Source organism: Schistocerca gregaria, chromosome 2, assembly GCF_023897955.1.
Source record: "Schistocerca gregaria isolate iqSchGreg1 chromosome 2, iqSchGreg1.2, whole genome shotgun sequence".
Lineage (NCBI taxonomy): Eukaryota > Metazoa > Arthropoda > Insecta > Orthoptera > Acrididae > Schistocerca > Schistocerca gregaria.
In genome coordinates, this window is record NC_064921.1 from 355468045 (window position 1) to 355484037 (window position 15993).

Consider the following 15993-nt stretch of genomic DNA (forward strand, 5'->3'; position numbering starts at 1 on the left):
CTGACCAGGAAAGTCACAAGAAAATTATAAGTTCGTGAAATAGAAGTCGAGTCTGCTTTAAACAGAAGTTTATTTTCTCTTAAGTTCAACCAAAATTTATCAAAGAAACAATATTAATCGAATTACGAAGTAGGCTGACAAAAAACTGACACTGTCACCTTGGGAGATACCAAATGAAAGGACGACTGCATGGAGAAAGAGGCACCGAGATATCCTTATCTGTGCTGGTGTTGGGCGAGAGGTTATCGAAGCAAAATACAAACCCTACTTAAATCAGCAACACAACTTGTGTAGAAGGAACATAAGAGAAGCGAGCTGCCTACATTACGGATCTCACTACCGCAGATATTAAACTTATATCTCCTCAAGATCAACAAAGTGTACCAAGCAGGCCCAAATGGGCATCAGCTCTCGTCTTCTTCAACACTTCATCCCCAAAATCTTTCTCGACTCCTTCGCTGTTCGTCCCTGAACGCCCAAAAAGTGCCTTCCTCCTACTTACTTTCCATCATCATCATAATTTCCTGGTGCCTTCGACCTACTTCAACGTGGGTAGTCCTTGTTACTGTTGATGTGGCATTGTTAGTGTCAGAGGATGGCCGGATGCCCATCCAGTCACCACCCCATACCCACCGGGACAGAATTAGTGTCCCCCATCTGTCTGCTTCTGGTGTAATCCATGGAATAGTGCGAATTTGTTCAGATGTCTGTGAGTCGTGTAACTGAGGCGGGACGTGGAGATCAGCCCGGTATTTACCTAATGGGATGTGGAAAACCGCCTAAAAATCACATCCAGGCTGGCTGGAACACTGGCCCTCGTCCGTAATCCGCCGGGCGGATTCGATCCTGAACCGATGGGCCTACCCAAGTCCAGGAAGCAGTGCTCTCGGCTAGCCTGGCGGGTCTACTGCCCAGCTTCCAACACTGCAGAATTCCTACGTGTCGAAGATGGTTCCAAGCTTTTATCACTGTCGTGGATGGGAATTAAAACAAAATGGACTGCAAATTTCTAACAGATTGCATACAAGATCCACATTTTACCGTCTGGAGGTTGGCACTGGTCTAAAGCGGTGTTACTTTGATTACTCGGCCTGAGCACGCCATATGCTCAGTGGTGTGGCAGTCTCAGGGGATAGCCGGCTGCGGTGGCCGTGCGGTTCTAGGCGCAGCAGTCCGGAACCGCGGGAATTGTACAATTTTGTGTATTCATGGAATTTACCACGACCGATATTTTAATCGTTTTGTGATAAACTACTGCATATGACTTCGATCACCACGCCAACAGTACGGTAGTCCAATCCTGGGGTAGCAGATTATTGGTAAGAGTTTGTTAAAAGTAGAATTTATCCAATCGTTCATGTCTGTAACACATTTAAAAACTAAAAACGAGTTTGTCTCGGAAAACGATTTTTCAAAACGGCGCGCAGCATTACACCAAAATTTTCGGTATTTTAATTTAAAAATTTGATCATGATATTTCAAAGTGAGGAAATTTTCTATTATTTAGTTTAAACAATAATTATTAACATATAACTCGCCGGCCGTGGTGGCCGAGCGGTTCTAGGCGCTACAGTGTGGAAGCGCGAGACCGCTACGGTCGCAGGTTCGAATCCTGCCTCGGGCATGGACGTGTTTGATGTCTTTAGGTTAGTTAGGTTTAAGTAGTTCTAATTTCTAGGGAACTGATGTCCTCAGAAGTTAAGTCCCATAGTGCTCAGAGCCATTTGAACCATTTTTGAGTCTCATGGGATAAACCAAAATTTTGGAGTGAAATGTAACCGATGCTCCCACACTAGCCGAGAGCCACTGCAGTATCTGGACTTTTGAAGTTTACGCAGAAAAGCAAAAATGTGCCCATATTGTCTCCAGAGGTTGGCAAGGCAAATGTGGCACTCACCGTCCAGCAAGTGGACCAGTGCCAGCCACGTTAACGCAAAGGCAGTGGAGCGGGCCATAGCCTGGCTTACACGAAAGTTGCTCAGCGTACTAGGGAGGCGTCCCTGACCTAATGAGATTCACAGGCTGCTGCCTCTGCAGACAAAGGAGACCCAAGATATCTCCAGCGCTTACTTGCATTGCAATGAGAGTGCGAATGCTTTTCCAGTGACTACAAAACAGTGGTCAAAAAAAGAATTACTATTGCATAGCGATATGTTGCAGCAATGGCACACAGTACGCTTAAATCAATTGGCATCTGACAGAAAGCGGGCTGAACTGGTTTTGCTAGCAATACACCAATGAGAGCCTGGCACTGCCAACTTCAACTGTGCTGCCACTTCCGCTGTGCAAAGTGTTGTGCCTGTCAGTTCTCAAGCAAGATGCTTTTTTGATGAGAAAATTTCGTCCATTTCGAGGAAAAACATAGCTCTGAACTTAACAAATATTAAGAACAGGTTTTTTTTACGCTTTAGCGATATTATAGAGGTCTGAAACATAAGTCAGTTTCAAACTTTCCACAGTATCTTTTGAATGAAATTAAGACTTTAAAATTCATACATATTACAAAATTCAGACTTGCTGACAAAATTTTTAAAAGACACATGGTTTTCTTAGCACTGTCCATTAGAAACGGAGTACGAACGATTGAAAAGAGTGATTGCAGGGAGGTATTTTGGTATTCAATAAAAAAAGAGATGGTATTTCTTCATCTACGTCTCCATACATGCCCTGTAATCCAGTATATGGTGCACTGCGGAGCGTACCGTATGTTATTACTAGTTACCCCCTTTCCTGCTTCACTCGCAAGTTGAACAAAGGAAAAAAGATAATCTATAAGCCTCCATAAGTGAACTATTTCTTTTGTCCTCGCGTTGCTGCGGAGAAGTGGTTACACGACAATAACATCCCTGTGATGGACAGGCTGTCAGAGTCCTGACCTGAATAGTATAGAACACATTTGGCATGTTATGGAGCGCCGAGTTCGTGCCAGGCCTCACCGACCGACATCGATACCCCTCCTCAATGCAGCACTCCATGGAGAACGGACTGCCATTCCCCAAGAAACCTTCCACCACCTGATCGAACGTATGCTTTCGAGAGCGGAAGCTGTCGCCAAGGCTAAGGGTGGGCCAACCCTACACTGATTCCAGCATTTCCTATGGAGGGCGCCACGAACTTGTAAGTCATTCTCAGCCAGGTGTCCGGATACTTTTGGTCACGTAGTGTAACTGGCGAAACACCAGAGAAAATGCTGCTGGTGACTGTCAGTAGAGTTAGCCGGCACGTGACTGAGCCGGCAGCTCACTGCAGTGTAGTGTGAGCCGCGGCGCGGCGGTCCGTTTCGGCGCTGCTTGGCTCACGTCCGTGTCCCCACGCTGGTAGCGAGGTGCTGCCGTCGCCGCCGCCGCATTGGGAACAAGGTGAACCGCTGTCAGCTCGCCCGCCGCCAATTCTCTGCAAGCGCCCCAGCTGCTGCCTGTAAGGAGTGAATGACAAATTATCGGTAGTGGGATCCGTCTTTTGCAGTACAACATTCAGGCTCTAGGCAAGCTTTGGAGAGGCATTGCCTCTGAGGTCAGAGGTGTGATTCACGATGGCAGCTATCCAGTAGTAAATAGCCGACAGCGAATTCACAGTTTAGATTGTTCCGTATGTGGGTTGTTTGACGTTGTTTTGTATAATGTTTTACATAGTCTCAATTTCATCTTAGGTAAAATAAACGGTTCGAAACAATCATGTCACATCGAAAATGTAAACCATCTACCTTAAGTAAGAGGCAAAATTTTATGTCACTTAGAGCTGCGACGCAACATTCTGATGTAGTCTCCAATTGAACTGTACGGGTGCAGTATGCGAGGGAAGCTCTGAAAGTAGCACACAATAATTTTGTCACCAAAAACTTTAATAGGTAACAAAACAAAGAAAGATCACAAATGAACTACTTCCTAAATAGTCACCAACTTTCTTAATAATTTCTCCGAACGTGGTACCAGTTTCAGAATGGAGTATTCGTAAAAGTCCGTTTGACTGGAGTACAGCCACCTGCGAACTGCTGATTTCACTTCTACATCCGTCGCAAAGAGTTGGCCGGCCAGGAATAATTTCTTCATGGGGCCAAGGAGATGGGAGTCGGACGGTGCAAGGTCCGGACTGTATGGTAGATGCTGGAGCACCTTCCACCCAAATCTGGTGATTTCCTCACGATCAGGAGCAGCGATATGGGTGCGAGCATTGACATATAGAAGTTTGACACCCTCACCATTAATGTGGTAATGTCGGTCACGAAGGGCACGACGCGACTTAATTAAAGATTTAATGTAGCCTCCAGTATTCACAGGGGTCTCGTGACTCCATAGAGGCTGCTTGGTTTCGGGCGTGTGGTGTACGCCCACGACTCATCACCAGTGACGATTCCTTCCAGAAAGTCATTCCTTTCTGCGGAATAACGCGTTAAGTGATCCAAACTTGTCATGTTTCACTGGCCCTTGTGGTTGTCTGCCAGAGAGAACTAACTTTACGAAATTTTAATATCTCATGTACAATATCGTACACATATCATAGGAAATATTGAACGTTGTGATAAGGTTCACAGCTGTACTCGCCGGTCGTTCAAAATTACTGCCTCAATGGATCCGACATGCTACGGGGTTGCAGCTGTTACCGGCCGCCCGGTGCGTGGGAAATCAGCAAGGTTCACACGGCGCTCTTGCAAGAATGTACACCACCTGCAGACACTGCTACCGTCCATACAGTCGTCCGCATACACGCCACGTACGTTCCTGTGAATTTCACTCGGCTTAGGCCCTTTGGCCCACAAATATCGAACTACACTTCACTGCCCTTCGCAAATTGATGATGATAACATGCGCCATTTCTGTTTCGTAGTTCAGGTTTCTCACGTTACAGCTGCACTTGAAAACAAAATAGCTTCTAGAGCGCGGGCATCAAACTATATCGTCGTGATATTTCAACATTCCAGCGGCAATATCAGGGGAGGAAAAAACTGTTGTGCGCTACTTTCCGGCCCTCCATCGTACTTTAAGCACATTGTAAAATATAAACGCTAGCGGACTTACTGTCTACACCAGATCTGAACTCATATTATTACAAGAAGTGACAAATGACGGTATTGGGAAAGATGCTGGGCTATTGCATTCGTATGCAAATAGTGCTACTATTTTTTATGTTATATATTCCCAAAATATTACATGTACAAATATAACTGATGCACGAAAAGAACCGTAAACTCACTGAATTTGCATTCTGCCCACCAATTGACATAACGAGTGCTGTACGTTGACAAAGTGGCGAAAAGGCAAGAAAAGAATTTTTATATGTTGGAATATGCGAGATTTTTATCTTTTGCAACAGTACAGCGTTCGTTCAGAAGGAATTATGGAAACGAACTGCCATGTAAACCCAGCATTGTGCTCTGGTATCGACAACTTAGGGACATCTATGTTAACAAAAATGTAACGGTTGACTAAGTGTGACAGATGCAATGATGGTGATGAGGGGGGGGGGGGGGGGGGAGGGGGAATGTTTCGTAGGCAATCCAAAAAATAAAATCAAATTGAGATACCGCGGCAAACTGTGGAAGATTTTGCAACGGCGGCTACATTTCAAGTCGTAGCGTCTGCAGTTCGTGCAAGAATTAAAACAGAAACATTATAGCCGGCGTCTTCAATTTTAATCACATTTCAGGAAGCATTTGAGAATGAACATTTCGTCTCCAAGCTGATATTCAGTGACGATGCGAACTTCCAGTTACCTGGAATGGTTAATCGCCCCAATGGCGGAGTAAGGGACACAGAAGATCCTCATTAAATTGTGATGTATGAACTGGATTAATCGAAGGTTAATGTTTTCTGTGTAATGTCACAAACTAAGCTGGACGGCCCGTTGTTCTTATGTTAGAAGACAGTGATGGGTGCATCTTACCTTTGTATGTTGCAGTTGCGGCTGTTTCCGACTGACTGCTGATTCCGAAATTTCATCTTCCAACAAGACGGAGCATTTTGAAATTGGAGAAACAATGTCCGTTGCTACCTAAACGACTAACTCTGCATCGGTGTATTGTGCGTAGTGGTGAAGATGTTGCAACCCCAGGTGGCCTGACCTAACATCTTTGGGGATGCATGAAGGATCGGGTTTACTTACCACCACTCCCAAGACACTGGAACTTCCAGGAGCATGCATCAATGTTGCTGTGATGACCATTGACAGGACATTCCTACGTAAGGTGTGGAACGCACGTGACTAGCGCTTGGACATGCCTTATGTAATCAGGGGGCATTTGTAGAAAGAAGAATACAAACTTAGCGAGTTTACGATTCTAGCCAAGTCTCGGTCACACTTGAACACTTTACATAGAGCTCTGAAACGAAGGAATCATTTGTAATAGTCCTATATAGACTAGGAAACCAATTGTACAACCGCGACTTTAGTGAATCCGGACCTTGAACTCGCTCATGTAACATCCTGAACTAGTGGACGAGGAATTACGTACCCGATGAGCAACACGTGCCATGTTATCGTCTTTGCGCCATGAAGCAAGGAAAACAGACAAGCTTTGAGTCGTTTCTTCGGTATAAAAATTCGCAAATTGCTTAGAAGTCACGCTGGGCAAAACATCGTAGGAGGCGACCGAGCGAGGTGATGCAGTGTTACCACAGTGGACCCACATTCGGGAGGACGACGGTTCAAGCCCGTGTCCGGCTATCCTCATTTAGGTTTCCGTGATTTCTCTAAATCGCTCTAGGAAAATGACGGGATGGTTGGTTCAAATGGTTTTTAGCACTATGGGACTTAACATGTAAGGTCATCAGTCCCCTAGAACTTAGAACTACTTAAATCTAACTAACCTAAAGATATCACACTCATCCATGCCCGAGGCAGGATTCGAACCTGCGACCGTATTCGAACCTGAGACCGTAGCGGTCGCGCGGTTCCAAACTGAAGCGCCTAGAACCGCTCGGTCACACCGGCCGAACAAAATGCCGGGATGGTTTCTGTGAAAGAGCAAGATCGGTTTCGTTCCACATCTTTGAAACAATCCGAACTTACGCTCCGTCTCTACATCTACATCTACATGGATGCTCTACAAATCATATTTAAATACCTGGCAGAGGATTCATCGAACCGCCTTCCCAATTACCTATTATTCCAATCTCGTATATGGAACGGGAAGTACGAACACCTATATCTTTCTATACGAGCTTTGATTTCCCTTATTTTATCGTGGTAATCGTTCCTCCCTATGTAAATCGGTGTCAACAAAATATTTTCGCATTCGGAGGAGAAAGCTGGTGATTGGAATTTCATGAGAAGATTCCTTCGCCACTAAAAACGCCTTTATTTAATGATGTCCAACCCAAATGCTGTATCATTTCTCTGACACTCTCTCCCATATTTCGTGATAATACAAAACGTGCTGCCCTTCTTTGAACTTTTTCGATGTACTCCGTCAGTCCTATCTGGTAAGAATCCCACACTGCGCAACAGTACTGTAAAAGAGGACGGACAAGCCTAGTGTAGGCAGTCTCCTTAGTAGATCTGTTACATTTTCTAAGTGTCCTGGAAATAAAACAGTGTCTTTGGTTGGCCTTCCCCACAACATTTTCTGTGTGTTCCTTCCAATTTAAGTTGTTCGTAATTGTAATTGCTAGGTATTTAGTTGAATTTACGGCCTTTAGATTTGACTGATTTTTCGTGAAGACGTAGTTAAACGAATTCCTTTTAGCACTTATGTGGATGACCTAACACTTTCGTTATTTATGGTCAACTGCCAATTTGCGCACCATTCAGACATTTTTTCTAAATCGTTTTGCAATTTGTTTTGATCTTTTGATGACTTTAGTAGTCGATAAACGATAGCGTCATCTGCAAACAACCTAAGACGGCTGCTGAGATTGTCTCCCAAATCCTTTATTTAGATAAGGAACAGCAAAGGGCCTATAACACTACGCTGGGGAACGCCACATGTCACCTCTCTGCAAACAACCTAAGACGGCTGCTGAGATTGTCTCCCAAATCCTTTATTTGGATAAGGAACAGCAAAGGGCCTATAACACTACGATGGGGAACGCCACATATCACCTCTCTGACCGGAAATCACAAATCCATGCACATAACTGAGACGATATTCCATAAGCACGCAATTTCACTACAAGCCACTTGTGTGGTACAGTGTCAAAAGCCTTCCGGAAATCCATAAATACGGAATCGATCTGAAATCCCTTGTCAGTAGCACTCAACACTTCATGCAAATAATGAGCTAGCTGTGTTTCACAAGTACGATGTTTTCTAAATCCATGTTGACTGTGTGTCAATAGACAGTTTTTTTCGAGGTAATTCATAATGTTCGAACAATATGCGTTCCAAAATCCTGCTGCGTATCGACGTTAATGATGTGGGCCTGTAATTTGGTGGATTACTCTTTCTACCTTTCTTGAATATTGAGGTGACCTGTGCAACTTTCCAGTCTTTGGGTTCGGATCTCTAATGCTGACGGGATATTAAACCCCAATCTTCCTTCGTTCCATAGGAGGCGACTATTAACTGTGCACCGTCGGACGAGTCCAGGTTCCCACAGCAAACAAACATCGCCAGTGCGTTTCTGCTGGACAAATTGCACCTGGTAGACATTTATTTATTTGCTATATATTTTTAGTCCTTTATCTATATAAAGGAACAAGCAGAATGTTGCACATGTATGAGCTTGGTAGACAGGTGGCTGTAGCTTTAACCTAGCGACCACACAGAGTTCACCTGCGGGCTGCTGCCCACTAAGCCAAAGCGGAATCGATCGTCTACGCATCGCGGTGATGTTCCCACCATATAGTCGACCGCTAAATGTTACCAGGCAGTTTCACAAACGACTGCGCATTCTTGTGCCGCTTACACCTTCATAGCATAGTTATATAGCGCCGCCAGAGAGTCTTGAAAGTAAGCATCTACAAGACTCTGGTCTCCGTGGTATTCAAATGGTTAAAATGGCTCTGAGCACTATGGGACTTAACTGCTGAGGTCATCAGTCCCCTAGAACTTAGAACTACTTAAACCTAACTAAGGACATCACACACATCCATGCCCGAGGTAGGATTCGAACCTGCGACCGTAGTGGTCGCACGGTTCCAGACTGTAGCGCCTAGAACAGCTCGGCCATTGCGGCCTGCTCTCCGCGGTGAAATATTACGTTCATGGGAACAGAGTGGGCAGAAAAAAACAGGATCCTTATGTAGTGAGATATTTTTTTACGAAACTGGCCTTGCGGCAAACTGTCAACTACAACACAGAAAGTGCCTTTTGGTGATATGAACGTCGGGATTCTACGTGCAATGGCTGCGAGTCGCATTAAAGACCTCACGTTGCCACAAATAAAGAAGATCGAGGCGAAATTGTTACAAGTAAAAAAAAATCAGAAACCCAAGGAGCGCCAGTTTAAAGTGAAACGCTGCGTTCTAATAGCGAAGAAGACGTATCGATTTACCGCTTACATCGCGCCGGAACCAGGCAACAACAGAAGAAAGTCACCGAGCTATGCTATTAGAACAGGGAATGATCGGAGACACTGCACGGCATTAAATATGAAATACAGTTACGTTTGACAGAACTTTACCAGAAGAAAATCTCTGAAACAACACGCCTACTAGTCACCTGCACGACGCGCCACGAGTCCTTAAGGAAACGGACAGACGGCAGCTCAACAAACGTTTCTCTGACAGCGACCTTCACGACGCACTGAGGCGAGTCCAAGATGAAGGCCACCCAAAACTGACAGCCTACCACTGGAATTCTGGGACGTTCTGAACGATACATTCCTAATCCAAAAAAGTCCAAGTAAATACGAAATCTAAACTTTCGGCCCATCTCACTTCTAAACTGCGACTGTGAAGCCGTAGACTGGTGTTTTATCGAACCTTGTAATACGGTCTTGAACAAAATTATTTGTTCGAAACAAACTTGTGCCGTAGAAGGTAGCCAGTTTCGACGCAGTTTTGACATACCGCAATTGTACTGGCTATGCAGTAACCATCCACATTTCCATAGCAATAATATCGATAGACTTGAAGGTCAGCCATGAGTATCTCACGACAGCTAGGGACGCTCTAGGATTCGAAAATAAAGTTAGAGCTGCAGGCTTTAATGTACTGACAAATTCTAATTCTCGAGCGATTGTCAACGGAGCGTAAAACAAGGATGTCCGTTTTCCATGGGACTATTCACCATTTCACTCGATCAACACCAGAAGAAAGAGGCCTCTGCCTAATTGATTTTATGTCGAAGAGCGTTGCTCGGCTGATACACAGGACATCCGAAATCACAGAAAACAACCCAACCAGTCCGACAGTGCAATACAGAGCAGGAACCCGAAAGGGCGTACATGAGCACACGGAGATTCCATTTACACTCGGCCACATGCGGCAATACTACATGCAGAAGAGCTACATAATAGGAAGCGCCCTGAACCACAGAGAGAAGATTGCAAAGAAAATAAACGAAGCAGTCGGAGGCAACCCTCTGAAGAAAACCTCTGACTAAAAATTTCCACAAAAACGGTGAAATATATAAAAAAAAGCCTCAGTGCGTTTTTTAATCACCGGAAATCGGCAGAACGTGGTACAAGATTTTTAACAGGACGATACGGTCCAATGAAAAACTAGCAGGCGTACGGCTGATCAGGCAGATGCCTCAACAAGTGCAATGAACCAGACACCTAGGAGCACGGGATTTTTGTTGGACGAATAAGACGTTTGGAAAACTGGTAAACTAGAATCGCTCCCAGCCACTTTGGTGCAACAACAATCACAGCACCAGACCTTAAGCCATTCCATGCCTGAAAGAGATCTACCACCTCAATGTACGAACATAGTCGCCCCCACAGCGCTTTCCACCTATCAACAGAGTCACATTGAGAAATTACAATTTCCAACTTATTGGTGGGACGAACGTGAGAAAACAAGGAAAAGACTAAAATATGAAGAAATTTTTACAAAGTTTTTAATCAGTGCATTAGACACAACCTTTAAAAAGACTGTGGTGAATTTCGGCATCTATTTCCATCAACAAACTGTTCAACAACAATAACAAACCGACGGGCTCCTGACAACATCAAGATGGAGGCGCAACAACAGAGCGTGCCAAGACCTGGGAAGGACGAAAGCTGCAGCAGCCGCAATATCGGCGTGCCTCTACACGGAGTCGGCCTCCTAGTAGCACCTAGCCACAGTGAAATGTATCAAGTGTCAGATCATTTCCAATTTACAATGTTGAATTAACTATGTAATTCCATAAGATAACTCTTAAAGTTCATTTAAAAAGTGAGGATTTGCTGGTCAACTTCTCAGTGTAGAGGTCCAGCTGTCAGCCACCATTCTCCACATTTTCATACACTCCTGGAAATTGAAATAAGAACACCGTGAATTCATTGTCTCAGGAAGGGGAAACTTTATTGACACATTCCTGGGGTCAGATACATCACATGATCACACTGACAGAACCACAGGCACATAGACACAGGCAACAGAGCATGCACAATGTCGGCACTAGTACAGTGTATATCCACCTTTCGCAGCAATGCAGGCTGCTATTCTCCCATGGAGACGATCGTACAGATGCTGGATGTAGTCCTGTGGAACGGCTTGCCATGCCATTTCCACCTGGCGCCTCAGTTGGACCAGCGTTCGTGCTGGACGTACAGACCGCGTGAGACGACGCTTCATCCAGTCCCAAACATGCTCAATGGGGGACAGATCCGGAGATCTTGCTGGCCAGGGTAGTTGACGTACACCTTCTAGAGCACGTTGGGGGGCACGGGATACATGCGGACGTGCATTCTCCTGTTGGAACAGCAAGTTCCCTTGCCGGTCTAGGAATGGTAGAAAGATGGGTTCGATGACGGTTTGGATGTACCGTGCACTATTCAGTGTCCCCTCGACGATCACCAGAGGTGTACGGCCAGTATTGGAGATCGCTCCCCACACCATGATGCCGGGTGTTGGCCCTGTGTGCCTCGGTCGTATGCAGTCCTGATTGTGGCGCTCACCTGCACGGCGCCAAACACGCATACGACCATCATTGGCACCAAGGCAGAAGCGACTCTCATCGCTGAAGACGACACGTCTCCATTCGTCCCTCCATTCACGCCTGTCGCGACACCACTGGAGGCGGGCTGCACGATGTTGGGGCGTGAGCGGAAGACGGCCTAACGGTGTGCGGGACCGTAGCCCAGCTTCATGGAGACGGTTGCGAATGGTCCTCGCCGATACCCCAGGAGCAACAGTGTCCCTAATTTGCTGGGAAGTGGCGGTGCGGTCCCCTACGGCACTGCGTAGGATCCTACGGTCTTGGCGTGCATCCGTGCGTCGCTGCGGTCCGGTCCCAGGTCGACGGGCACGTGCACCTTCCGCCGACCACTGGCGACAACATCGATGTACTGTGGAGACCTCACGCCCCACGTGTTGAGCAATTCGGAGGTACGTCCACCCGGCCTCCCGCATGCCCACTATACGCCCTCGCTCAAAGTCCGTCAACTGCACATACGGTTCACGTCCACGCTGTCGCGGCATGCTACCAGTGTTAAAGACTGCGATGGAGCTCCGTATGCCACGGCAAACTGGCTGACACTGACGGCGGCGGTGCACAAATGCTGCGCAGCTAGCGCCATTCGACGGCCAACACCGCGGTTCCTGGTGTGTCCGCTGTGCTGTGCGTGTGATCATTGCTTGTACAGCCCTCTCGCAGTGTCCGGAGCAAGTATGGTGGGTCTGACACACCGGTGTCAATGTGTTCTTTTTTCCATTTCCAGGAGTGTATTTACACCATTTAGTTCGTTCTACACTCCCCGTCTCATATCCTCGGCAGTTTTTTGTTTCTTCCCTCTTTCATCCTCAGCTCTTACTCTATTCAAGTTCCCTCATAAAAGCCACAATTGGAAGCTAACAGTAAAAGTTCCTCTCAGAACAGGAAACAATGCTTTAAGAGGTTGAAAGAAAACAGCCAGCCAGCTGCAAAACAAAGGTTTATTTCGCCCTCGACCTAGGTTTCGATACTTATAAAAATATCTCCTTCAGAAGGAGTGGGCCTTGTTACATCAAAAAGTGGTAAATTATATTAGCCGAAGCCGAGTGGCTCTTGCCATATGTGCAGCTAAATATCGAAATCTGGGTCGAGGGCTAAATAAACCTTTGGTTTGCACCTGGTTGGCTGTTTCTCTTTCTTCAACCTCTTCGAGTTTACGCAATTCCCCAGCCGCAGCCATCTTCAAGATTTTGAAGGGAAGAAAAATGCTTGTATCGTTCTCGTTTATTATGTTTGTTGGTCATTAAAATAAAGAGAGACGTGCGAAACAGTCCGGCATTTCATTAAGTAATGTGATTATCCGAGACTCAAATGCGCCGAATGCAGCATATTATGATTATTATCGAAAAGAGGTGGCAGACGATCTTATGCTGTCTTCCACATTTTGTAACGCACGTACTGTAAAAGGGTGAGCACAGAAAGAAAGCAGGCTACCTCCTCAGGGGGGCCAGCGCGAGGCGGCTTGAGTCAGCGTGACAAACGTCCCACTGTTACCTAACGAGGCATCACACAATGGTAACGGCGGTCACTCGGCAGCGCCGACTGGCGTGGTGCCGCAGTTGTTTGCGAGCCGGAATGAACGAGACTTTCTTCGCCTGCTTTCGGCGCGCCGGTTGGCGATGCCGTGTGCTGACAGAATCGAGGCGCGCGTCCTGCAATCTTTCTCAAACGATTTTATAACAACTGTTCGTTACAAACATTTGATTTTTACAGTACTTATACTTTTATACTCCAACGGCCTTGCCGCAGTTGTAACACCGGTTCCCGTCAGATCACCGAAGTTAAACGCTGTCGGGCTGGGCTAGCACTTAGTTGGGTAACCATCCGGTCTGCCGAGCGCTGTTGGCAAGCGGGGATCACTCAGCCCTTGTGAGGCAAACTGAGGAGCTAGTTGATTCAAATGTAGCGGTTCCGGTGGTGTAGACTGACATTCGGCCTGTGGGCCGAGGATGACACGGCGGTCGGTCGGTACCATTGGGCCTTCCAAGGCCTGTTCGGCCGGAGTTTAGTTTAGTTTAGTTTTTATAGCTTTATATGTCAGCTTCATGTTGCAATGCAAGTGATCTGTAGGATACTGTGCGAAATTCGAAAATTTTGCAATTAAAGATATGAGTCGCTGTAGTTTTGCGTTGGGTGCATGTTACACCGTATGTTGCTGCATGTGAAATTTAGCTAAAATATTGAGTTTTGCTTTAGACTTGGATGGATGTCTCTATCTGTCGACAAGCTCGACAAAATGGATTTTGTGTCGCATGTTCACTTCCAATCGCAAAAGGCAAGAATGAAATATTCATAACATATCTCTTAAAACGTTCGAGACATCGAAACAAGATTTTGGCAACAGGTACTATACAAAGAGGAGCGTATTTTACCATACGGAACTTTCTTATCTAAGTCGATGTAGCTGGAGCTATAGTTTCTGTTTGATTTTTTCAGCCCTGTACTGTAATTTTTAAAAAGTCAGGTAGCTAGTGAAAAGTATTAAAATAAGTCTGAAATTAGTTGTAGCTAGTGAATAGTATTAAAATAAATGTGAAATTCGTTCTCCTATGTTGCTGCAAAGAATGAGGTTTTCTGTAAGGTACTGACGTCTCTAGTCGCTTATTGCTTGTTTGATAAGACGCTCTACTTCAACATTACGTCGCAATAACTATTGTAGAGGTGAGTCCGAGCAGTATATACTGTATTTTGGCAAAGGAGCAAAAGTAAACCTGTCAATAAGAGAAATGTAGCCGTCACTTACATCTGATGATGCTTCTTCAAATGAAAAACAGTTAACAATTCAGACAAAAATAAATCGCTTATTCTGTTGCAGTTCGGACGGAATCCTGTAACCCATCGTATTTTTAATAGTGAACGGCAAGAACAGAATCTTTACCAAAGGCTTTTCTCTGAGAAATATGAAAATAATTCACAGCAAACAGTGTACCATATTTTTGTTGCTGCCCCATTCATAGTGAAGTTGTGAATTTCTTCACCATAATTATCTTCTAATGGATGAGTAGTCTCAAGTGGCTCATTAGGTAATGACTATCAAATTTTCATAACCGTGTTGTCCGCAGATGAACGGGCATCAACTTCATTTTTTCTAAAAGAACTATGCTACGAAATGGAACTGACCCAATAAAACTCTTTTGTTAACTCTGAAACTGTTAACACACTGACCACTTGCACAACCTTGCTAACTATTCGTCAAAGTCAGTATCACTAATGAATTGAAAGATATTTGTAGTATAAAGATTCGCTCTCTCACTATGTACAGGGAGAGAATCGGAAAGATGGTATACTATTTGTGTACTTTTTCACATGTCAAGACAACAGAAGCGTAGAAATAAACGGTTCGCTTAGTTTCAGTTCCAGCTGTTCATTGTTAAAGATACACTGGACTTAATGGTTCTCCCGGAATTACGGCGTAATTGGCGATTTATTTTCATCCAGTTGTTAAAATTACTTTTCAGAAGTGTCATAATGCGTAACATTTATCTACATGCCACGACAAATTACATTTTTTAAAAAAATGTGGTAAAAATATTTGTACCTTTACTGTGTAGCTTCATAATAAATTATCTTTCCATTTTCGCCTATATTCATTAATTTTTTTCAATTTTCTCTCTCTCTCCTCGAATATTTAAGCTGATGAGGGATCGTGGTGGTCTTCACCAGGATCAATTACCAATTTCTTGTAAGCAAGTTAAAATATCCGTCAAAAGTAAGAAACTTCTTTCAAAAGGAATGACTGCAAAGTTACGTTTCGTAGATGAAATTCTTCATTGTTATTTTCTCAGTGTAGTGATTATACCAAAAGAGCAGTACCATCACCAGAGAGTATCATTCCGCAATTCTGGACTAAATGAGGGATGCTATGTAGACTAAATGCCAACGTCTTGCAAAGAAGGAAGTTCTTCGCGCCCTCACGCAAGAGTCGGATCGCAACTGCTAAAATTCATGACCTTCACAAAATAATTCTTCCAC

At 44.9% G+C, this 15993-nt stretch overlaps 1 protein-coding gene and 1 pseudogene across 1 annotated transcript in view; both read left to right on the plus strand.

The window, feature by feature from the left end:
• LOC126337049 (protein takeout-like) overlaps positions 1 to 15993 on the plus strand; it is a 177532-nt gene that overhangs the window by 64635 nt on the left and 96904 nt on the right. The window lies entirely within an intron of this gene.
• On the plus strand, positions 13752 to 13869 carry LOC126337322 (5S ribosomal RNA; annotated as a pseudogene).